At 44.8% G+C, this 16446-nt stretch overlaps 1 long non-coding RNA gene across 1 annotated transcript; it reads right to left on the minus strand.

Annotated features, from left to right (window-relative positions):
• Positions 1-7387: 7387 nt before the first annotated feature.
• Positions 7388-8971, minus strand: LOC117189072. The gene is made up of 3 exons (XR_004473143.1): positions 8370-8971; positions 8075-8229; positions 7388-8015 (listed from the first exon to the last, which is right to left on the minus strand). It is a non-coding gene; the product is annotated as an uncharacterized LOC117189072 (long non-coding RNA).
• Positions 8972-16446: the final 7475 nt, after the last annotated feature.

The following is a 16446-nucleotide window of genomic DNA, read 5'->3' on the forward strand; positions in this document are numbered from 1 at the left end:
GAACTTTAAACTTTTCTTCAGCCGCAATGTAGTGCTGATTTGATTTTTTTCAATCGTAAAAACTGGGTGAACTTATTCCAGAAATACCAAACTATTTGGTGGGAAAAATCGACAATCAATTTCAAAGCAATCAAATCACTTGCAAACTGATTAATATATGGGAAACCCCCTATAGAAAATTGAGTTCTAATATCCTCATCATATGTATAGATTATATTCGATCAATGCATTGCAAACATAGGAAACATAACTACATTGTGGGTTAAAGTAAGCAGGAAAAAACTTTTTTCCAAAATTGTTCCGCAAAATTGTTTAAAAATTTCCTTTAGTTCCTTTTCATAATTATTTTATATTAATTATTTTGTACTTTATTTTATTTTTTGTTTATTTTATTTGTACTTGTAACCTTCCTGATGTTTTATTTATTTTTCTTCTCCACGCTATGTGCTTTTTTCACGCCTCAAACAGTGCGGCAAAGTATAAAAAATGTGGCTGCCACACAAAGGCGGACTGGAAAAATACGTACATATAAATTAGCAGCAATTCGTCACCGGCCTCAGCGGCTCTTCGGACTGGCGGCTCGACGTACTCTTGTTGAGTGTTTTTCTTATCCGTCAGGCCAAAGACTGTCGCCCGACGACGACTGTCTTCCTCTTAGGCATAATTGTTGCTTTACTTAGCCCGCCCACACGGCCACGGAGCAGGTCCTGCTGCCTGCCTGTTTTCGCGTTTTCCGACTGCACCTTTTCACTTGTCTGGCAGCGGCAGCACTCGGCCTCAGCGTTTTCATTTTCATTTTCACTTATTTCCTTCCTTCCTTGATTTTCGCCGTTTGCCGTTTGCCGTTTGCCGCTACGGCTGCTGCCTTTATGACTTTTGCCTTTTAGTGGCCTTTTAAGGAGCTCAAAGTGTTTGGCAGCCCACGCGGCGTATGAGTAATGCCAGGGGAAGTGATGCCTGTTATGGCGTATACGCCCATTATTCCCGTGTTGCTAATCACAAACACCTTTGGGGCATATCAAAGATGATTCAACGTAATGTTGGGAGTGTATATCTCCCTGACAAATGATTTGATCTTGGGAGTTCCCCAACTATTTTGCACTCAACCTAGGTGCATAATTAATGTGATTCCCAGAGGGACTGCTCTTCAAACGTAAAGAAACATAAGTTGTGCACATCAGCTGTTTGTTCCTCCATCTTTGAATCTATTCCAGTGGCACACATGTAATTCCTAGAGGGCACTGTTGTATAACAAAACAAAGCCAGGTACAAATAAATTACAATTACATATCATTTGAGGAGTAAAGCTCCTCGGTTGGGGCTACTGCTGCTCTTCGGCACCTCCGAGTGTTTGAATTTCGGTTATATCGAGCTAATGCCAGTCGTCACGTCATACTCAAGTCGGGTGGCGGGTGGGGGGAGGGCGGAGCGGGCTTATCAAACTCTACAGCTGTCGTGGCAGGTCTTAAGTCTGCTGTGCCCGTATTTTGAATATTTGTTTGCTTTTCCATAGCCCTCTCGCCCTCTCCCTTTGGCTTATAATGTTTCCACTTGAAATTAATTTCTCAAGAGCTCAAGTGCACATGTGACGAGAACACAAACACTGGCACTGGCACTGGGACTGGGACTACGACTAAGACTCCGACAACATATGTGCACGCGTATGTCTAGGACAGGATTCCCTTTTCCAAACACTATGCAAGCAAACAATATTTTGCTTGTACACATATTTACTCGTAAAATCCATACACGAAAACATATATATATATATACTATATTGTATGCTTTGTGCTCTAGGAGTGAGAGTCATGCATTATGTCGTCGCTTGTGAAATCTGTTCAATCTGTGCGTGCGATGACATGTGTTTTGTGTCTGGGGCTGTAGGTTGTCTGACAGCTTAGCTGTGGCCAAAAATTCTGCATTCGTATATTAATAACTCACAAGATAATTCGACCGGATGCCCAGGAGGCTGACGACGTGAGAGTGTTGCCATTAAAATGGTTTACTTTCGGTTAGTTAGCCATGGAATCCCATTTGTTTGCTTATCTTATTTGTAAGCGATAGAGTACGGACACTTGACCTGTCCTGAACCCTATGGATTCCCTGCGATAATTTGCTTATGCCAAAGTAAAATCAATTTTTCAATCATTTTTTACAAAGTGCCCAAAAACCGAGGCATATGCAAGGAGCTGCGAATATCCTCTGTGGAAGCATGGATTGGATTCGAGCGTTTATTTATTTCATTTACCATTGAGCACTTACGTATTGGCAGCAATTTTTCTGCATCAAATGAAATTGAAGTTCCGCTGCCCTGAGTCCTGCCCTTGCCCCCGCATCGCCCGCCCCGCCCGCATGGACCGCCCTTCAATGCTATCAATATCGTGACGCGGCGTGGGGCAAGGCAATCAACAAGAAATACATTTACCCCGGCACTCGCTATGCGATTTTCCTCATCGCTGTGCGTCTTTTCTTTTCCATTTTGTTTCCTTATGAAATCTCGCATGCTTCATTGCTGATGGTTTTGCTGGAGACGGGGATACGGGGATCGGAGTGGGAGTGGGTGGTGCCAAGGAATGCTCACTGAACGAAGAGCAGTCAAAACATTTGTTCATTTCCGTTTCACGACAATATTCATATTAGCGGCAAATTTTCTGTGCCTTCAATTGCGAGATTTTGGCTCAATAAACATGCCTGGGCATTGGTCCATGATGATTGCTACCCCAATGCCCATTCCTCCAACCCCCAATTCATTTGTGATTCGTTTTTTGTTTATTTTAACTTTTGCTTCGATTCGGGAAAATGAATTTGAAATCCAAACATTTCCATCAGGCAAGAAGTACTCGTAAACGATATTATTTATAAGGCATTTGCGCTGATGTTTTTATATTTATGGCATTGGGCCGAGATTTATTTTTATTGCCAAGTTATTACGCATATCGATATGATAATAAATTTCCCAGCAACTGAAAATGCTGTCGATGCTCGAGTGAAAGCTCAGCCAGAGCGTGCCATTTCCTTTCTCCACTCTCCTTTCTCCAGTCTGGCTTTTGCTTTTTGGGCTCCCGAGTGGATTAAATTTTACATATAGAATACACATACATATATATTTTGCTTACATTTTGGCAATTTTATCATTTCCTTTTGCTCGTTCTCTTGTCTGGCTAAGCCCCTTGAATTAGTCTGGGTAATTTTGTTGCCAATTCGAGAGCTCCTTCCCAGGAAGATGCATGTGCATCTGGAAGGTCCTGCCTTTTGCAGGAGCTATTGCATTTTTCTATATTTTTCGGATTGTTGACTTGGCCTTTGCATGTCATTGAACTTGGAGATTGTTTTGCATTTGGCAACTAAATGTACCATAAATTTAAGGCACATTCAATCCATCGTCTTTGGGCCTTTTATTCGCCCATATATCTGCCAGTCGTGCTTTCTGTAATTGAAATTTGCATTGCGGCTTTCGAAAGAAGAATTGTTTGTACAAAAATTATAAAGAGGCAGTTTTGGGTAAACTTTTAATAAATTTAATTTGCAAAATGGTCAACGCATCAACAGAGATTTTCTGTCGGATTGTAAGAGAGTTGAGATTTATGTTGGATGGCATTTCATTTATTAATATTTGCTTTTAATTTGCAGGGGGAAAGTTATTTTTGGATCAAACAGAAACATTTATACGGGGAGGATGAGGATTCTACTTATAGTTACTCCTCAAAGGGATCATAAACACACACACAATGGAATTAATCAATGGAAGACCTACTTTGATTGACCCGAAACATGTCCACAATAAGCCTGATTGTGTATTCCATGACATGGTAATGGCAAGTGCCAGTGCAAGTGCATTTCCATTTCCATTTCCATTTGCATTTGCATTTGCGGGTTCATTTAAGTCGAAGGAAATGAGCTCCTCTGGCAAAAGGACAACTAAATTTCAATTAGGGCTTAAATGTGAGCACAGTAAATTGCGGCAAGTGTCCACGTGGGCAATCTGTTTGCATTAGGCCGTGAATGAGAATGTACGATATTAATGGGTAATTATGCTAACAAGTCAAAGGCCACGACCCCCCCCAGGCCATGTACCCGTACAATGCGGAGTATCTAATGCGGCTAAATCAGTTTAATTATAAAAGATTAACCAGACGGTGTCTGACAGCCAGACACAGTCTGCTGGACCAGGCCCTCTGCGGCAGACGCTCGGCACGGACCCTCCTCGGACCCTCCTCGGACCCCCCGTGTGATTTAATTGAAATGCCCAACACAAAAGTCAATTCGAATCCAATAACAATGCCGTTGCCGAGGCGGAAGTTTGTTTTGGGCAACTAATCCCAAATGATTAACGAAAATGCGCGTGAAAGTGTTGGGATACTCTCCGGTCGGTGCCCCGGTCTCCCGGTGGGTGGGTCGTGCCTCCATCTGTCCCTCCGCCCGAGGCACATAATTCAATGCGGCTTAGTTGTTCTTGCTGTTCCTCTTGGTGTTTGGCTCGCGTGTGTCAATATTGGGGGGAGGAAATGGAAAGCATCGACTGTGTGTACATTTGTCATGGCGATGGGCGCGTGAGCGGAAATGGAAATCGAGTAATCATGATGCGGGATAATCATGTTAATGGCACGGATTGGTGGATTAGTTCTCCTCCCATCCAAAGGGTGTTCCACGAACTTCCACTATCGCTCTCTGTTCCACCCATACCTGTATCCCATCTCTAGCTCCTTATGGTGACTGGCTGGTGGTATCGGTTTTGCTGGATAACCCGGAAAGGGATGGAGTACAAGGCGTGAGCGTGGGCATTATATGCGTGCGGAATTCAATAAAAATTCTAATGGTTTTCTGATGATAATCTCATGGCTGTGAAAATCAAACAGCAAAGCGTTTCCCAGGCAATATTTGCACTTTGGTCTCCAATTGGGTTTTGGTTTTCCTGTCATTCGTTTTGTTGCTGTTGCGTCTGCTTCTGCTTCTGGTTCCCAAATATTTGCCACGCTCCAGTCTGTCAACTTGGAAGCTTCGATTGAATTCCTTTATCTGGTGGTGGGGCCATCTGCCCCGTGCCCCATGCCCTGTGCTCTACTTGCCTTTTGTCCCGCTTCTAACTCCACTTCATGCTTCGTTAACTGTAAATTCCTGGCAGTTCTGGAACATACGTTTGACTTTCTCGCCCCCTCTCTTTCGCTCCTCCACTCTGTCACTCTCTTTCTCTTTCGTTGTCGGAATGGATGCGCACCTTTTTTGCAGTTCCCCAACACGAAGCTTACATATTTGTTAATACCTATGTATATCCCCCGACGGCCGGGACTGCTGTAGAAGATTGGCTTTAATCCTATTTGCCGCATTTGCTGCTTGGTTAGGTTTTTTCATTTGGCCCCCAGCACACCCGCTCCTTCATTTTTTATTTATCCTTCTCTCTCTCTCTCTCCCTCCCTCTCTTTCTATTCCGGTTTAGAAGTTGCACTTTGACATTCTGATTGGCATTGACAATATTCTTTCTTTTGTTTTAAAGTTCTCTCTCTCTCTCTCTCTCTCTCTGTCTCTGTCGCTTTGTCGAACCCTTTTTTGCCAGGTTCTGAAATTGAAAAATAATATAAACAGCTTAAGCTTAAAGTTTGCTTCTGGCGGCTTACGTTACGACTGACTCGTTCTCTCCTTTTGTTTTTTAATCTACGTAAACAGCCCTAGGTGGCAGACGTCTACTAGATGTGCTCTGATTAAGAAGTGGAAAAAATGGGACCCATTTAAATGAGATATGGATGTAGACTGGGCTCTCTATAGTGTGCCTGGAATCGCGGATGCTTGCGTTTTTGGCAACTTCTTGAATCCTTTATCTATTGAAGCTGATAGCCTCCTTAAACTCCTTTGTATCCCCATTCTCCTGCCATGCCAGACCATTTACTTTCATATTTTCATCATTGATTTGCTTCCACTCGAAGTGTATTCCATTGAAACGCACTCAGCAGACACTTTACATGCACATACAATACCACTCAACGGCATTTCTCTGGCCCATTTGTTGGTGCAACTTGCTCTGGCAACGGTTTGGCTTATTTCTGGCAAACTTTCACTCGAATTTCTGTGGAGCAATCACATGTCGCTTGTGCGGCTCTGTGGCCAGCCATTGGCGATAAGTCCACCAAAAAGTCATTAAACTTGTACTCCAAACTTTTTTCTCGGGGCGTGGCCATGAAAAGGCGAACGAGAGTCAACTTTTATGCACATGGCCGCCGTCGATTCAATTTAATTCAATTTCTTGGCACTAAACAGCTGCAAGGCACACACATACTCGAACACGGGGAAGCCTGGGGTCTATTTCCGGTTGACTGCAGCACTGGATGCGTGTATGCTTCCGCATGTGCGCGTGTGTGTGCACTCGTATCTGTGTGAGAGCGACTTCCACTCTGCGTGCAAATGGCGCAACAAATTAGCGACAAAACTTTACGGACGCCACAGCAAACAGCAATTAAAAATACAAGTACAACAACAGCAATTACAAAATGCTTTTGGCGAAATGGAAAGTTTCGGGGATTCGGGGTAGTTCGGTGGTAGGGGGGTTGGGGGAAATACTGCCACATCAGCGCAAGCAAGTAATAACAGTTTTGGTTGCTTGATAGAGTCTGGAAATGGGGGGGGACTCGGAAGCCAGCCTCATATTCAATTTCGTGCAGCTTTTAATTTTAATTAGCGCCAATTAAAAGGGAATTCGCGCTGCTGCCCTCTCCCTATCTCCCAGCGAGAATCTCTGGTGCTGCTCCTCGCTCCTCGCTCCTCCCTCCGCCCTCCCCACAATGTGCACACGCACACAGAAAACAAATTGTCGTGTGTTTTCCCCGGCAGCTTGTGCCATCTTAAACGGAGATTCTTTTGCCATATAATTGCTCTACGAAACTACAAATTTTCGAGTCGAATTTCCTAACTCTCATTTTGTTTTTGGTTGAGGTGAGGCGGAAACCAGAGAGACAGAGACACAGAGAGACAAAAGTAGTTTCGGAAGTTTAAAAAAAAAATAAAGCAAAAATGCGACAAAGAAGATTCTGCAGACGGGAGAGAGGATAAGCCAGACAGAGAGACGGAGAGGTGGAATTCAGGAAAAGGAAGCTCTACATAATGTGATAAACGCACTTGAGATGCTCTGACATTAATGGGAATTAACCAAGTGACTAGGTAATCAGATTAAATGCGAGTTGGAGTAGCAGAACTGTGGCTTGTAGAATGGGCTTTGGAAGACCTCAAGAGCTGGTGCCACAAGGAATGGGGAGAGGCTAAGCCAAGGATCATATAAGGATACCATCATGTGAGTGGCAAATACAGAAAATATTCGTACTACGAAAAGGTGGAAATGTTTGATGGAATTCAATAGAAAACTAATGAATGAAAAAGATTAAAAACCAAAAGATTAAAGGCAAATACATTTGACATTCAGGAATGGATTAATAACAAAAATCATTGAGGAATCATCCCAAACAAATGCGATGTCAGGTGCCAGTCCTCTTGATCTCGTTTTAATTATGTGTGCAGCAAAATAGTACATTCAACTGGGGCATATTCCCTTCTGTTTCGAATTGGGGCAGAGGATGTCTGCCGGGGGCCAGGCCACAAATTCGCATTTTGTCGAGCGTGACTCCCTGCGTCCCCCTCTCTCTCTCACAGCTCCTGGGCGAGTGTCCTCTGCCTGTGTTTGCCTATGTTTAATGTGTGCGGTGTGCCGGTTTTGCCTGCGAGTGCACAAAGTTAAATGGTTTTTTCATAGACCATCCGCAAGCAGGACACACTGTCTCTCCTTTCTGCTTTTTTTTGTTGTGCGATTTCATTCGGTTTTTGGTATTTTCCACATTCGTTGAAGGAAAAGCAGATGGGAATGAGTTTTCGGTGCAAATGTGCAAATAATAAAACCAGTAAAAACACTGATTCACCATTTTTTGCATCGATGGCTCTTCAAATATTACGTATACGCAGCGTTGAGTGCTTCAGCACCAGGTCCAGGTCCAGGTCCAGGCCCAGGTCCTCCTGCCTCATTGTGATGCACTCGTTTCCTGCCAAATCAACTGTCAAATAGTGAGCGGTACTTTTGATTATCAGCCATTTTGCATACAGACTCATTCCCGAAAACCCATTCGCCCATGGCTGAGTGCGTGTTCTGGTCCGTGTACTCGTCCTTGTCCGCACTCTGGCATCCCAGTCTCCCAGTCTCCCAGTGTTCTGGTGTCCTGGTGTCCTGGCGTTTGTGTTTGCTTACCGTTGCTTTGCCTTGGGTAGTCGTACATTTAAATTTCCATTTGAAATTGGCAGCCCACGAGGAGGGAAGGGAGCAGGTGGGACCAGAGGGATCCAAACAGACAGCTGTTACAATATTATTGACTCATATCGCATGCACGGCACAAGCTTACCACCGAAACCGGCTCCAGCTCCAGCTCCAGCTCCAGTCCTCGAGGACACCCTTCAGGACACTCTCAGACAAGCTGCCTGCGCGATTCCTTTTTGATTTGCCATCGACCCGGAATCATGCCCGTACCGAGGTAGTACCCGGGCGCCCGGATACCCGGGTACGGCTGTGGAGGGTAGAGTTTTGAGTGCGGCGAACTTGGCATAAAATTAAGTGCTCCATTTTAATTGAATTGATGTCGACGTCGACCTGGTCCCGGTCCCGGGGAGTGCTCCGAAACGTGTTCGTCCTCCATTGGCTCAGGTACGTTTTGACAATCTTGTGTCAATAAATGGCTGTGGCTGTGGCAGTGGCAGTGGCTGCGGCAGTGGCTGTGCCGTGCTTCAGCCACATATGTTGCCACTTGTGGGGATGGAATACCTTTGACTTCGTGTTTTATACACTTCTTTATTTTATTTTCGGTTGGGGTAATCATCGGGCCACCCGAACTCGTCGGGCACGTCTTCGCTTTGGGTTCCTGCCTCCTGCCGCACTGGGAAGTGGCAACATCTGTTTGATAATGTCTGCCGAATGTTTATCACTTTTTCCGTGTTATATTGTATTTTGGTTTTATTCCATTCATGAATGTTAAAGCTGAGATTTGGCTTTTCGTTTCCCTTGGAGAAAACCGAGTCATTCGAAGATTTTCTTTCAAATTATGCTCCAAAGAAGATGCTCATATCATCATCATCGGTGATCCCCCAAACAAAAACAGATCAACAAGTGGATATAATAAATCATAGCTCCGTGACTTCGCACTGGAAAAAGGCCATTTAAATGGCAATTTTCGGGCTCAAAGCCGCCAAACTGTGGAACAGTCGATGGGAAAAAAGTTACTTCCATTCACGCCACTGAGGCGTTAATCGCTGGAGCCCGCAGTCGAAGAGATCTCTATGGCTGGTGGCATGTGGCATGTGGCACCGTATTCGTTACATTTAAGTGGCATTTGTTAAGTACAACACGCTTGACATCATTATCGCGAGTGTCAACAGTGGCTGCTCAGCCTCGGCTCAGTCCTGGGTCGATGGTGTCGATTATGTTGTTGGCGGAGTCTGAAGTTTGCCCTCTGATTGACAGCTTTTCGGGGCCGGGGGGGTGGCAACTTTTGTCAATTGTCGCTCGAATCCAATTTCTCAGGCCCACACATCAGCACACACGCCGTGACAGAGAGAGAGAGAGGGAGTCGTAAACAGCGTTTTAAACAGCCGGGCGACATCGAACAGAGTCGCCGAAAAAGGCATCAACATTATTGGCATCGTCATCGTTATCTGACAGTTTGCGTCAAGGCGTTAACGGGGCTTACTCCTGGAGGTACGGTACTGGCGGTGGCGGAGGCGGAGCCTGCCTGGCAACTGTCACAACTTTTTGCATCATGTCACGCACTCTTAACGGCATGGAAAGTTCCAAGGGAAATGTTTAGCTAGTGGAGGATATTTTCGTGGAAATTTAATGCAAATCATATTTTCATTTGCTTTATTTTAAGAAATTTATTGAGGAATAATATTGAGTAAACTTTGTGTCGCCTCCCGCCTGTTGATTACTTCTGCCACACAACTTTCTCCTTTGAGCAAACACAGGAGCACATCTGATGATGTTTGCTCCGATGAGGCACGAAAACTTTGCCAATAATCTTTAATCCACATTTGAGTATGATTCGATGCTATTTGCTTAGCTAAATAAACAGAAAGAGTGCAAAATTGTTTCCTTTGACTGGCTGTGCTGTGCAATTACTCCTCTGCCAGCCAGAGCCCAATAGAATGCACTTCCCTTCAACGACAAAATGCTCTCTGGCCCGAGTTCCCCCGAGTGAGCCGCAAAATCTGTGCAAATCGGAAAATCTGAAACCTATTTGCCACAAAAAAGAAATAAAATAAAAAACTGCACAAAAGTTGTGTGTTTTTTGGGGGAACGTCAACAGATTCGGAAGCCAGTCAAGTCAAGCCAACTCCATTTGCTTAGCCGTAAATATTCATTTATTTTATTAAAAAATATTTTCGGTCTGCCCCGAGTACAAGAAAAAATTGTATAAATTTCATGGGAAACTAAGCCAGAACAGGCATTTCTGCTGAAGGATATTCATTGGGGGGGCAATAATAATTATATTTTACTCCTTGCCCAGAGCCGGGCAGGCATCAAAAGCTAAACCTTATGCTGGGAAGGCATTTATAAGTCATGGAAAACAAGTTTCCGTGCAGTTGAAAGCGTATGTATAAAAGGGGGAAGCATGCCTGGATTCCCCGGGGGAGTGATATTGGGAAATTTGTCAGCAATTTGCATTCTGGCAGAGAGTTGGTCAAACCAACACCTGTTCGGGCATTGTGGAAATGCAGAGAAACATACGAGTATTTTTTGGGGAATTGTTTCTCCTGTAAAGATGACTTGTCAGCAGCAGTCGGAACACGGCAGATTTCCCATTTCCTATTTCCCATTTCCATAAAATATAATTAAAAGCAACACGAGGCGACACGCAGCGGCAGGGGCTGGCGAATTCCTTTCAGGACTCGAGGGATTTCTTGCATATTTTGCGGTGTCATGCGGTGTCTCAACATACGAGTATTTGGCTTTGCTTTAAATGCAATTATTGTTACGATTATTGTGCAAATTTCGGTAGCTGCCAGCTCCATCTCCCAGTCCCAGTGGCTCTGTACTGCTCGAGAGCATTTCCCCCAAAATAATTGCATATTTTATTGCTGCTGCTGTCGTTGCTGTTGTTGCCCTTGTTGTTTGCAGCTGACAAATGCCTTTTGTGCTGTTTGTTTAATTGTAACTATGTCTAATTGGAAGCATCAACACTTGTTTTCTGCAGACATCTTAATTAAAATACATGCACATATATCTGGCAGCCCTGAGGTCTGTCTTGGCAGTGACTAAACTAAGCTGACTCCTGGCAGCCGGCAGTAAATCTGCAAGTGAAGTTTGAATGACTGCCAGGCAGGCCGGGGAATCGAGTGCGAGCGAGTGTACTCGTTAGACGAGTGTATACGCCCCTTGAAATATTTATCTGACATTTTCGCATGCTTTGTTTCGGGCACCGCCGACAGCCAGCAGCCAAACAGGCAAGGGCCTGGCCAAAAAAGTATTCACGCTCGATTTGAGGCTCATCTCGGAGGCAGGGGCTCATCGCTGTCCTCTATCATGACCAGAGGGGGAGCCAAAACCAGACCCAGAGCAGGAGCCAGAGCCAACATGTACACGTAGGCGACAGCTGAATGGATCTCATTTGAATGACCCGACACCAGGCCTCCATCCCCCACACTCATTAGTTGGAGCTCCCCCCGACTTCCTATTGTCTGGGCTTCTGCTTCGCTTGACAACCCGTTTTGGGTTTTGATATTTCGTCACTTAAGAGCCCCGGAGGCCCCAGATATGGGACCAGAGAAATTGTTTTTACACTAACAGAAGACCACTCTGGCTTTTCAGGTCTTAGGCAGCTGGGCAGCCCCGCACGGGGAGGCAATGTCAGTCATAATCATTCTGCTCCCCCATCTGTGTGAGTGGTTGGGCGGAGGAAAACTGTTTTAGGGGCGGAATAGTTTAGGGGGTTCCGTGGTGGGGGGGGGGAGAAGCATCTCTGTAACCGAGATGGTCTCTTGTAGCTCAGGAGATTGTTGCCCCAGGCCCAGAACCTGACAGGATATAAGCCAAACAATGGTTAACCAATTTAGTGGAATGTGTGGTCTATCAGGTCCGCTCTGGCCTGCTCTGGGGCCTGGCTATTGTTCGGAATTGATTTTAAAATTAGCTTAATATGCCGTCGAATGGGCACAGCCGATTGGGCTTTAAGTTGAAGTCTTAGGGGCTGCCAACAGAACAAAGTCTCTGTTTGAGAGCTTATCCTTATCTAAAAAATAGCTTCTCTGCAGACCTACGATTTTTCATTTTCTCTATTTGCCGATCATTTAATAAGTTTAGGCGAATTATGCATTCAAAGTGCAGAAATGATGTCAGACACTGACAGAGACAATGGCGGAAGGGCCAAGGAGTGTCGTGTCCTGTCGTGTCGGCGAAGACAAAGGGCAAAGATGGAACGCAAATTGCATACAAATGCAGGAGGAGCTCCACTAGTGGCTCCAGGAGCACTGGAGTCGGTGCCCTCGATGGAGCACACTGCTTAGCTTAATGTATTTCCCCCAGGAACTCTGTCCGTCCTCTCCCCGGAGTTGCGACTTACTTCCGGCACATTGCGACCATTTTATTTGGAAATATTTTTGCCAAGGCAGGGGCAGGGGCAGAGTTGGTGCAGGGACTCCCGTTTCTTCTTTCCACGAGTTTTGTTTTCGTTTGGTTTGATGTCAAACGATGGCTTCGCTGCTGTGTGGAGTCGTGAATGGCTTCAGGCTCTCAAGTCGTGAATAAAGTTGCAAGCCTCCCCTCCCCCTCCCCCTCCCCTAGGAGTCAGAGAGGGGGAGTGGGAGTGGCACATCTGACAAATGTGCCAAGTCAAACAATGGATTAGCAGGGCCATCTCTATAGAGCGACGCGATGCGCCCCCGCGCTGGCAATTTAATTTCGTTGAGCGAGTAGAATTATTGACCCAAGTTTTCGGGCATAAATTTTTCGAGTGTCGCGTGTAATTTGAGTTCTCCTCAATTCCGTTTCGAGTGGCTGCCAAGTTGGGATCGCACTTTCGAGTGCTATTAGTGCAGTCAGTCATGCAGCTCCGAATTGATGTCGGCTTCTTTGACTTACGAGGCTCTGCAGCAAGCTTTTTGGCGCATTGCCGCTGCGAAAGTCATAATTCCTCACTTTTTCTGGACGCCCCCCACCCCCTGCCTTTCGGTGCCTTTTTTCTTGGGCGCACTTTAAGTGGTGGAAATTGGAGAAAAGTGAAAGAGCTCTTGCCTGGACGGCTGCCGTGGGAATGCCGAGAGTGGGCTCCGAATCCGGGCAGCCCGACAGTTTATATTAATTGTTCAACTATCTCCGGCTCGGAGATAAGTTTCCAAGTTTTAATTGAATTATTACAAAGGGCCGCGGCCATATTTCGGCGGCCTAAACAAACTTTCGCTATTGAACGTTTGCCAGTTAGTAAATTAGAGTATTACAAGTTTTGGCACGCGGCCGCAGCCTTTGCATAATTTAATTATGCCAACTCTCATGCATATTTAATGGAAAAAGCCTTTTAACGCCTCCCATATTTATGTATTTTGAGGCGAGAGCCAAGAAAACCCCGCCAATATTTATATATTGTTATTGAAAGTGCACAATGTTTTCTTTGGAGAGTGTTTTTTGCTCGCTCCTAATTAAGTTCTCGAATGCCTTTGCTAATTAGTGGAGACACGTCCAGGGGGGACCAGGGGACCCGCGAACACATCGATTTTCCAATTTCCATTTCCATTTTCCGTACCGAAATGTCGACCACAGAGACGGCGTGACATGGTGTTCCTCGACAGCGGCTTGTCGTTTAGATATCCTTCGATCTGGGGCGAAAATTGATATGCCAAAAGAATGCCCGCGCGCACAGGCAGATGGATGTATCTGTATCTGTATCTGTATCTGTATCTGTAGCTGTTGGCGTGGCTTTTAAAAAGTGTTCGCCAGCCAATATTGATAGCATTTCCCATGTGTGGGCGTGGCGGTGGGGATGGGGGTGGAGTGTGTGTGCTGTGTGGTGCGGAGTGGAGAGGCCTCTATTGCTTCAATTACTGCAGCAGCAGCAGCACCACACGAAAAAAAGATGGAGAGCGAGCGAGAGAAATGTTTGCGCCGTTTGGCAACTCTGGTCAGTGGTCCAGCGGCTGTCTGTGGATTTTTGCGGATTCCTCTCTTCCCCCCCACCCAGGGACATATCAATTGGCCTGCGGTGGGCGTGGCCAGTTTGAGGAGGAACATTCATGTCAAATGCAAGTCTGGCCCCGTTCTGGGTGCCACATGTTGAAAATTGATTGAATATGAAATTAGTTTGTGCAACTAAGAAAATATTGGTTCGCCGAAACACAAATTAATTTGGGCACAAACCCATCCAATCAGCGAAACGCCCGGCATACCCTCTACAATTAGCGGCTAACCAAGAACCAAAAAAGGGAACAATCCGAATAATCACAACGAAATGTATACGAGTGTCTGAGGGCACCAATAAAATTAAACATAATTACAACAATGTGCCCTCAGAGCCAATACAATACTCGTAATGGGATGCAGACAGGGAGAAGGCAGATACTCTTCCAGAGACATCGGTCGTGCAGGTTGGGTTGTGTTTGGGATGAAACAGGGTTGAATATACAAGGAACTGCTCTCCAAGACTCCTCAAGACACTTCTATAAACGACCTTCCAATGAATGGTGGAGCATCTGCAGTGCCGCTGTCTCTGCATTGCAAACATCTTCTCAATATCGTAATACCTTCTGAGAGAGTATGAAAAACACTAGCAATACTCGAACGAACACATGCAAACATGTTATAATTTGCTGGGCAGTATGGAAAATATTCTCGTTTACTCTCGCATGGAAAGGGGCGTTTGCACAGAGGACTACGATATTGTGAATCGCTGGCAAAAACTAAACTACAAATATAAACCAAACACACACACAGACGCATGTATATTGGACATTTACTATGTACAATAGATGAGCATAGATTCGGGAAGGGGGAGAGGGGAAGGGGCCAAACGTGGCTTTTTATTAGCAAAAGCTGCTTGTTCGAAGAGTACGTGCCTCGAATTAGTTTTTTGCGATTTGAATAGAATTGTTTTGAATAAATTTGAATGCCACATGCAAGCTTACGCCACACCCCCTCGCCCACTCGTACGAACGAGTGCCTGCAATGGGCGCTAATAAATAGGCATCGGTTACCTCCACTGTGTGCAGCCGACATTCGATTATTCCTGCAGGCGGTATTATAATTAAACAATTCCATAGACCAGTCGATAGACAGCGAAATGCGAAACATTGTGTAATGAGGCACCATGGGGTGTGCCGTTGACGATTGAAATGATTTGAATGCCATTGAAGGATGTGTCAATGATGTCCTGGCTTCATGGTTACATGAAGTTAAGGTTAATGGAATGGAGTAAATAATTATAGTAATTTGTGATTTCAGACATTCTACAGAAGCGTGTCCATCCATCCACTAATTACATTAAACGACCATTACATGGTTTATTTTTAAAACTATTATTTTCTTGTCCCCGTCATAGGGCACAATATTTATTTTAATTATTCCATTTAATTAACTTTTGCAGTGCAATTACATTATTTATTATTTTTCAATTAGAGTCAAAATCAGGCGAAACAAATTTAAATGCCAAACAATTAACTAAATCAAAATTAGTTGCTGTCCATTATAATTTTAGTTGGGCCTAATCGGGCACGAGGGGGCCAAAGGTCAAGGCAACAGCGAGTGGAGACATAAAAGCAGGCCATAAAATATAGTACACCCGTAAAATCGGAGCGAGGGCTCTGGCACAATACACTCGTAAATCTATACGTGTGTGTGTGTGTGGGTGTGTGTGGGTGTGCGCCTCGGTGTTTAGGTGCGCGTTAACAAGCCAAGAGCTTGTATAATATTTTCTAATTTCTCAATTTCCCACACATTGACATCCGGAACTAATAAAAATAAATCGCACTTTGATATCCGCTACGCTCCGCACTTTGTTCGTTCATTTAGCTCCTGGTTTCGTTTCGTTTTGTTGCACTCTGTAAGAGGGTACCATGGCTATAGCAAGATGTTTGCAATTGGATTCTTTAAGGTGTATATACTAAATGATTTGCCACAGTATTGTGCACTTTTTCGCATAATAATTTCTTTTAGAAGCATTAACGGAATATGCGAATGGACTTTAGGAATAGGTTTAAGTCTGGATCATTCAATGGTTCTGGTGGTGCCCTAATTTCCTGTAGTTGCACTTTTCCTGATGGGCAAAACATACCATTTGACTCATGTTTGAATTGGAGCGCCTGAAAATGGGCACATAGCATAGTCCATAGCACCAATCAGCACTTTCGGATGAGGGGAATATTCTAAATTTCAACATAAGCTAAGCGGAATGGTAGCTCGAGAAGAACTGAGTGCTGAACCCAAGGCAAACCGTCTTGAACAATATT

The sequence above is a fragment of the Drosophila miranda genome, chromosome 4 (genome assembly GCF_003369915.1).
Source record: "Drosophila miranda strain MSH22 chromosome 4, D.miranda_PacBio2.1, whole genome shotgun sequence".
NCBI classification, from domain to species: Eukaryota; Metazoa; Arthropoda; class Insecta; order Diptera; family Drosophilidae; genus Drosophila; species Drosophila miranda.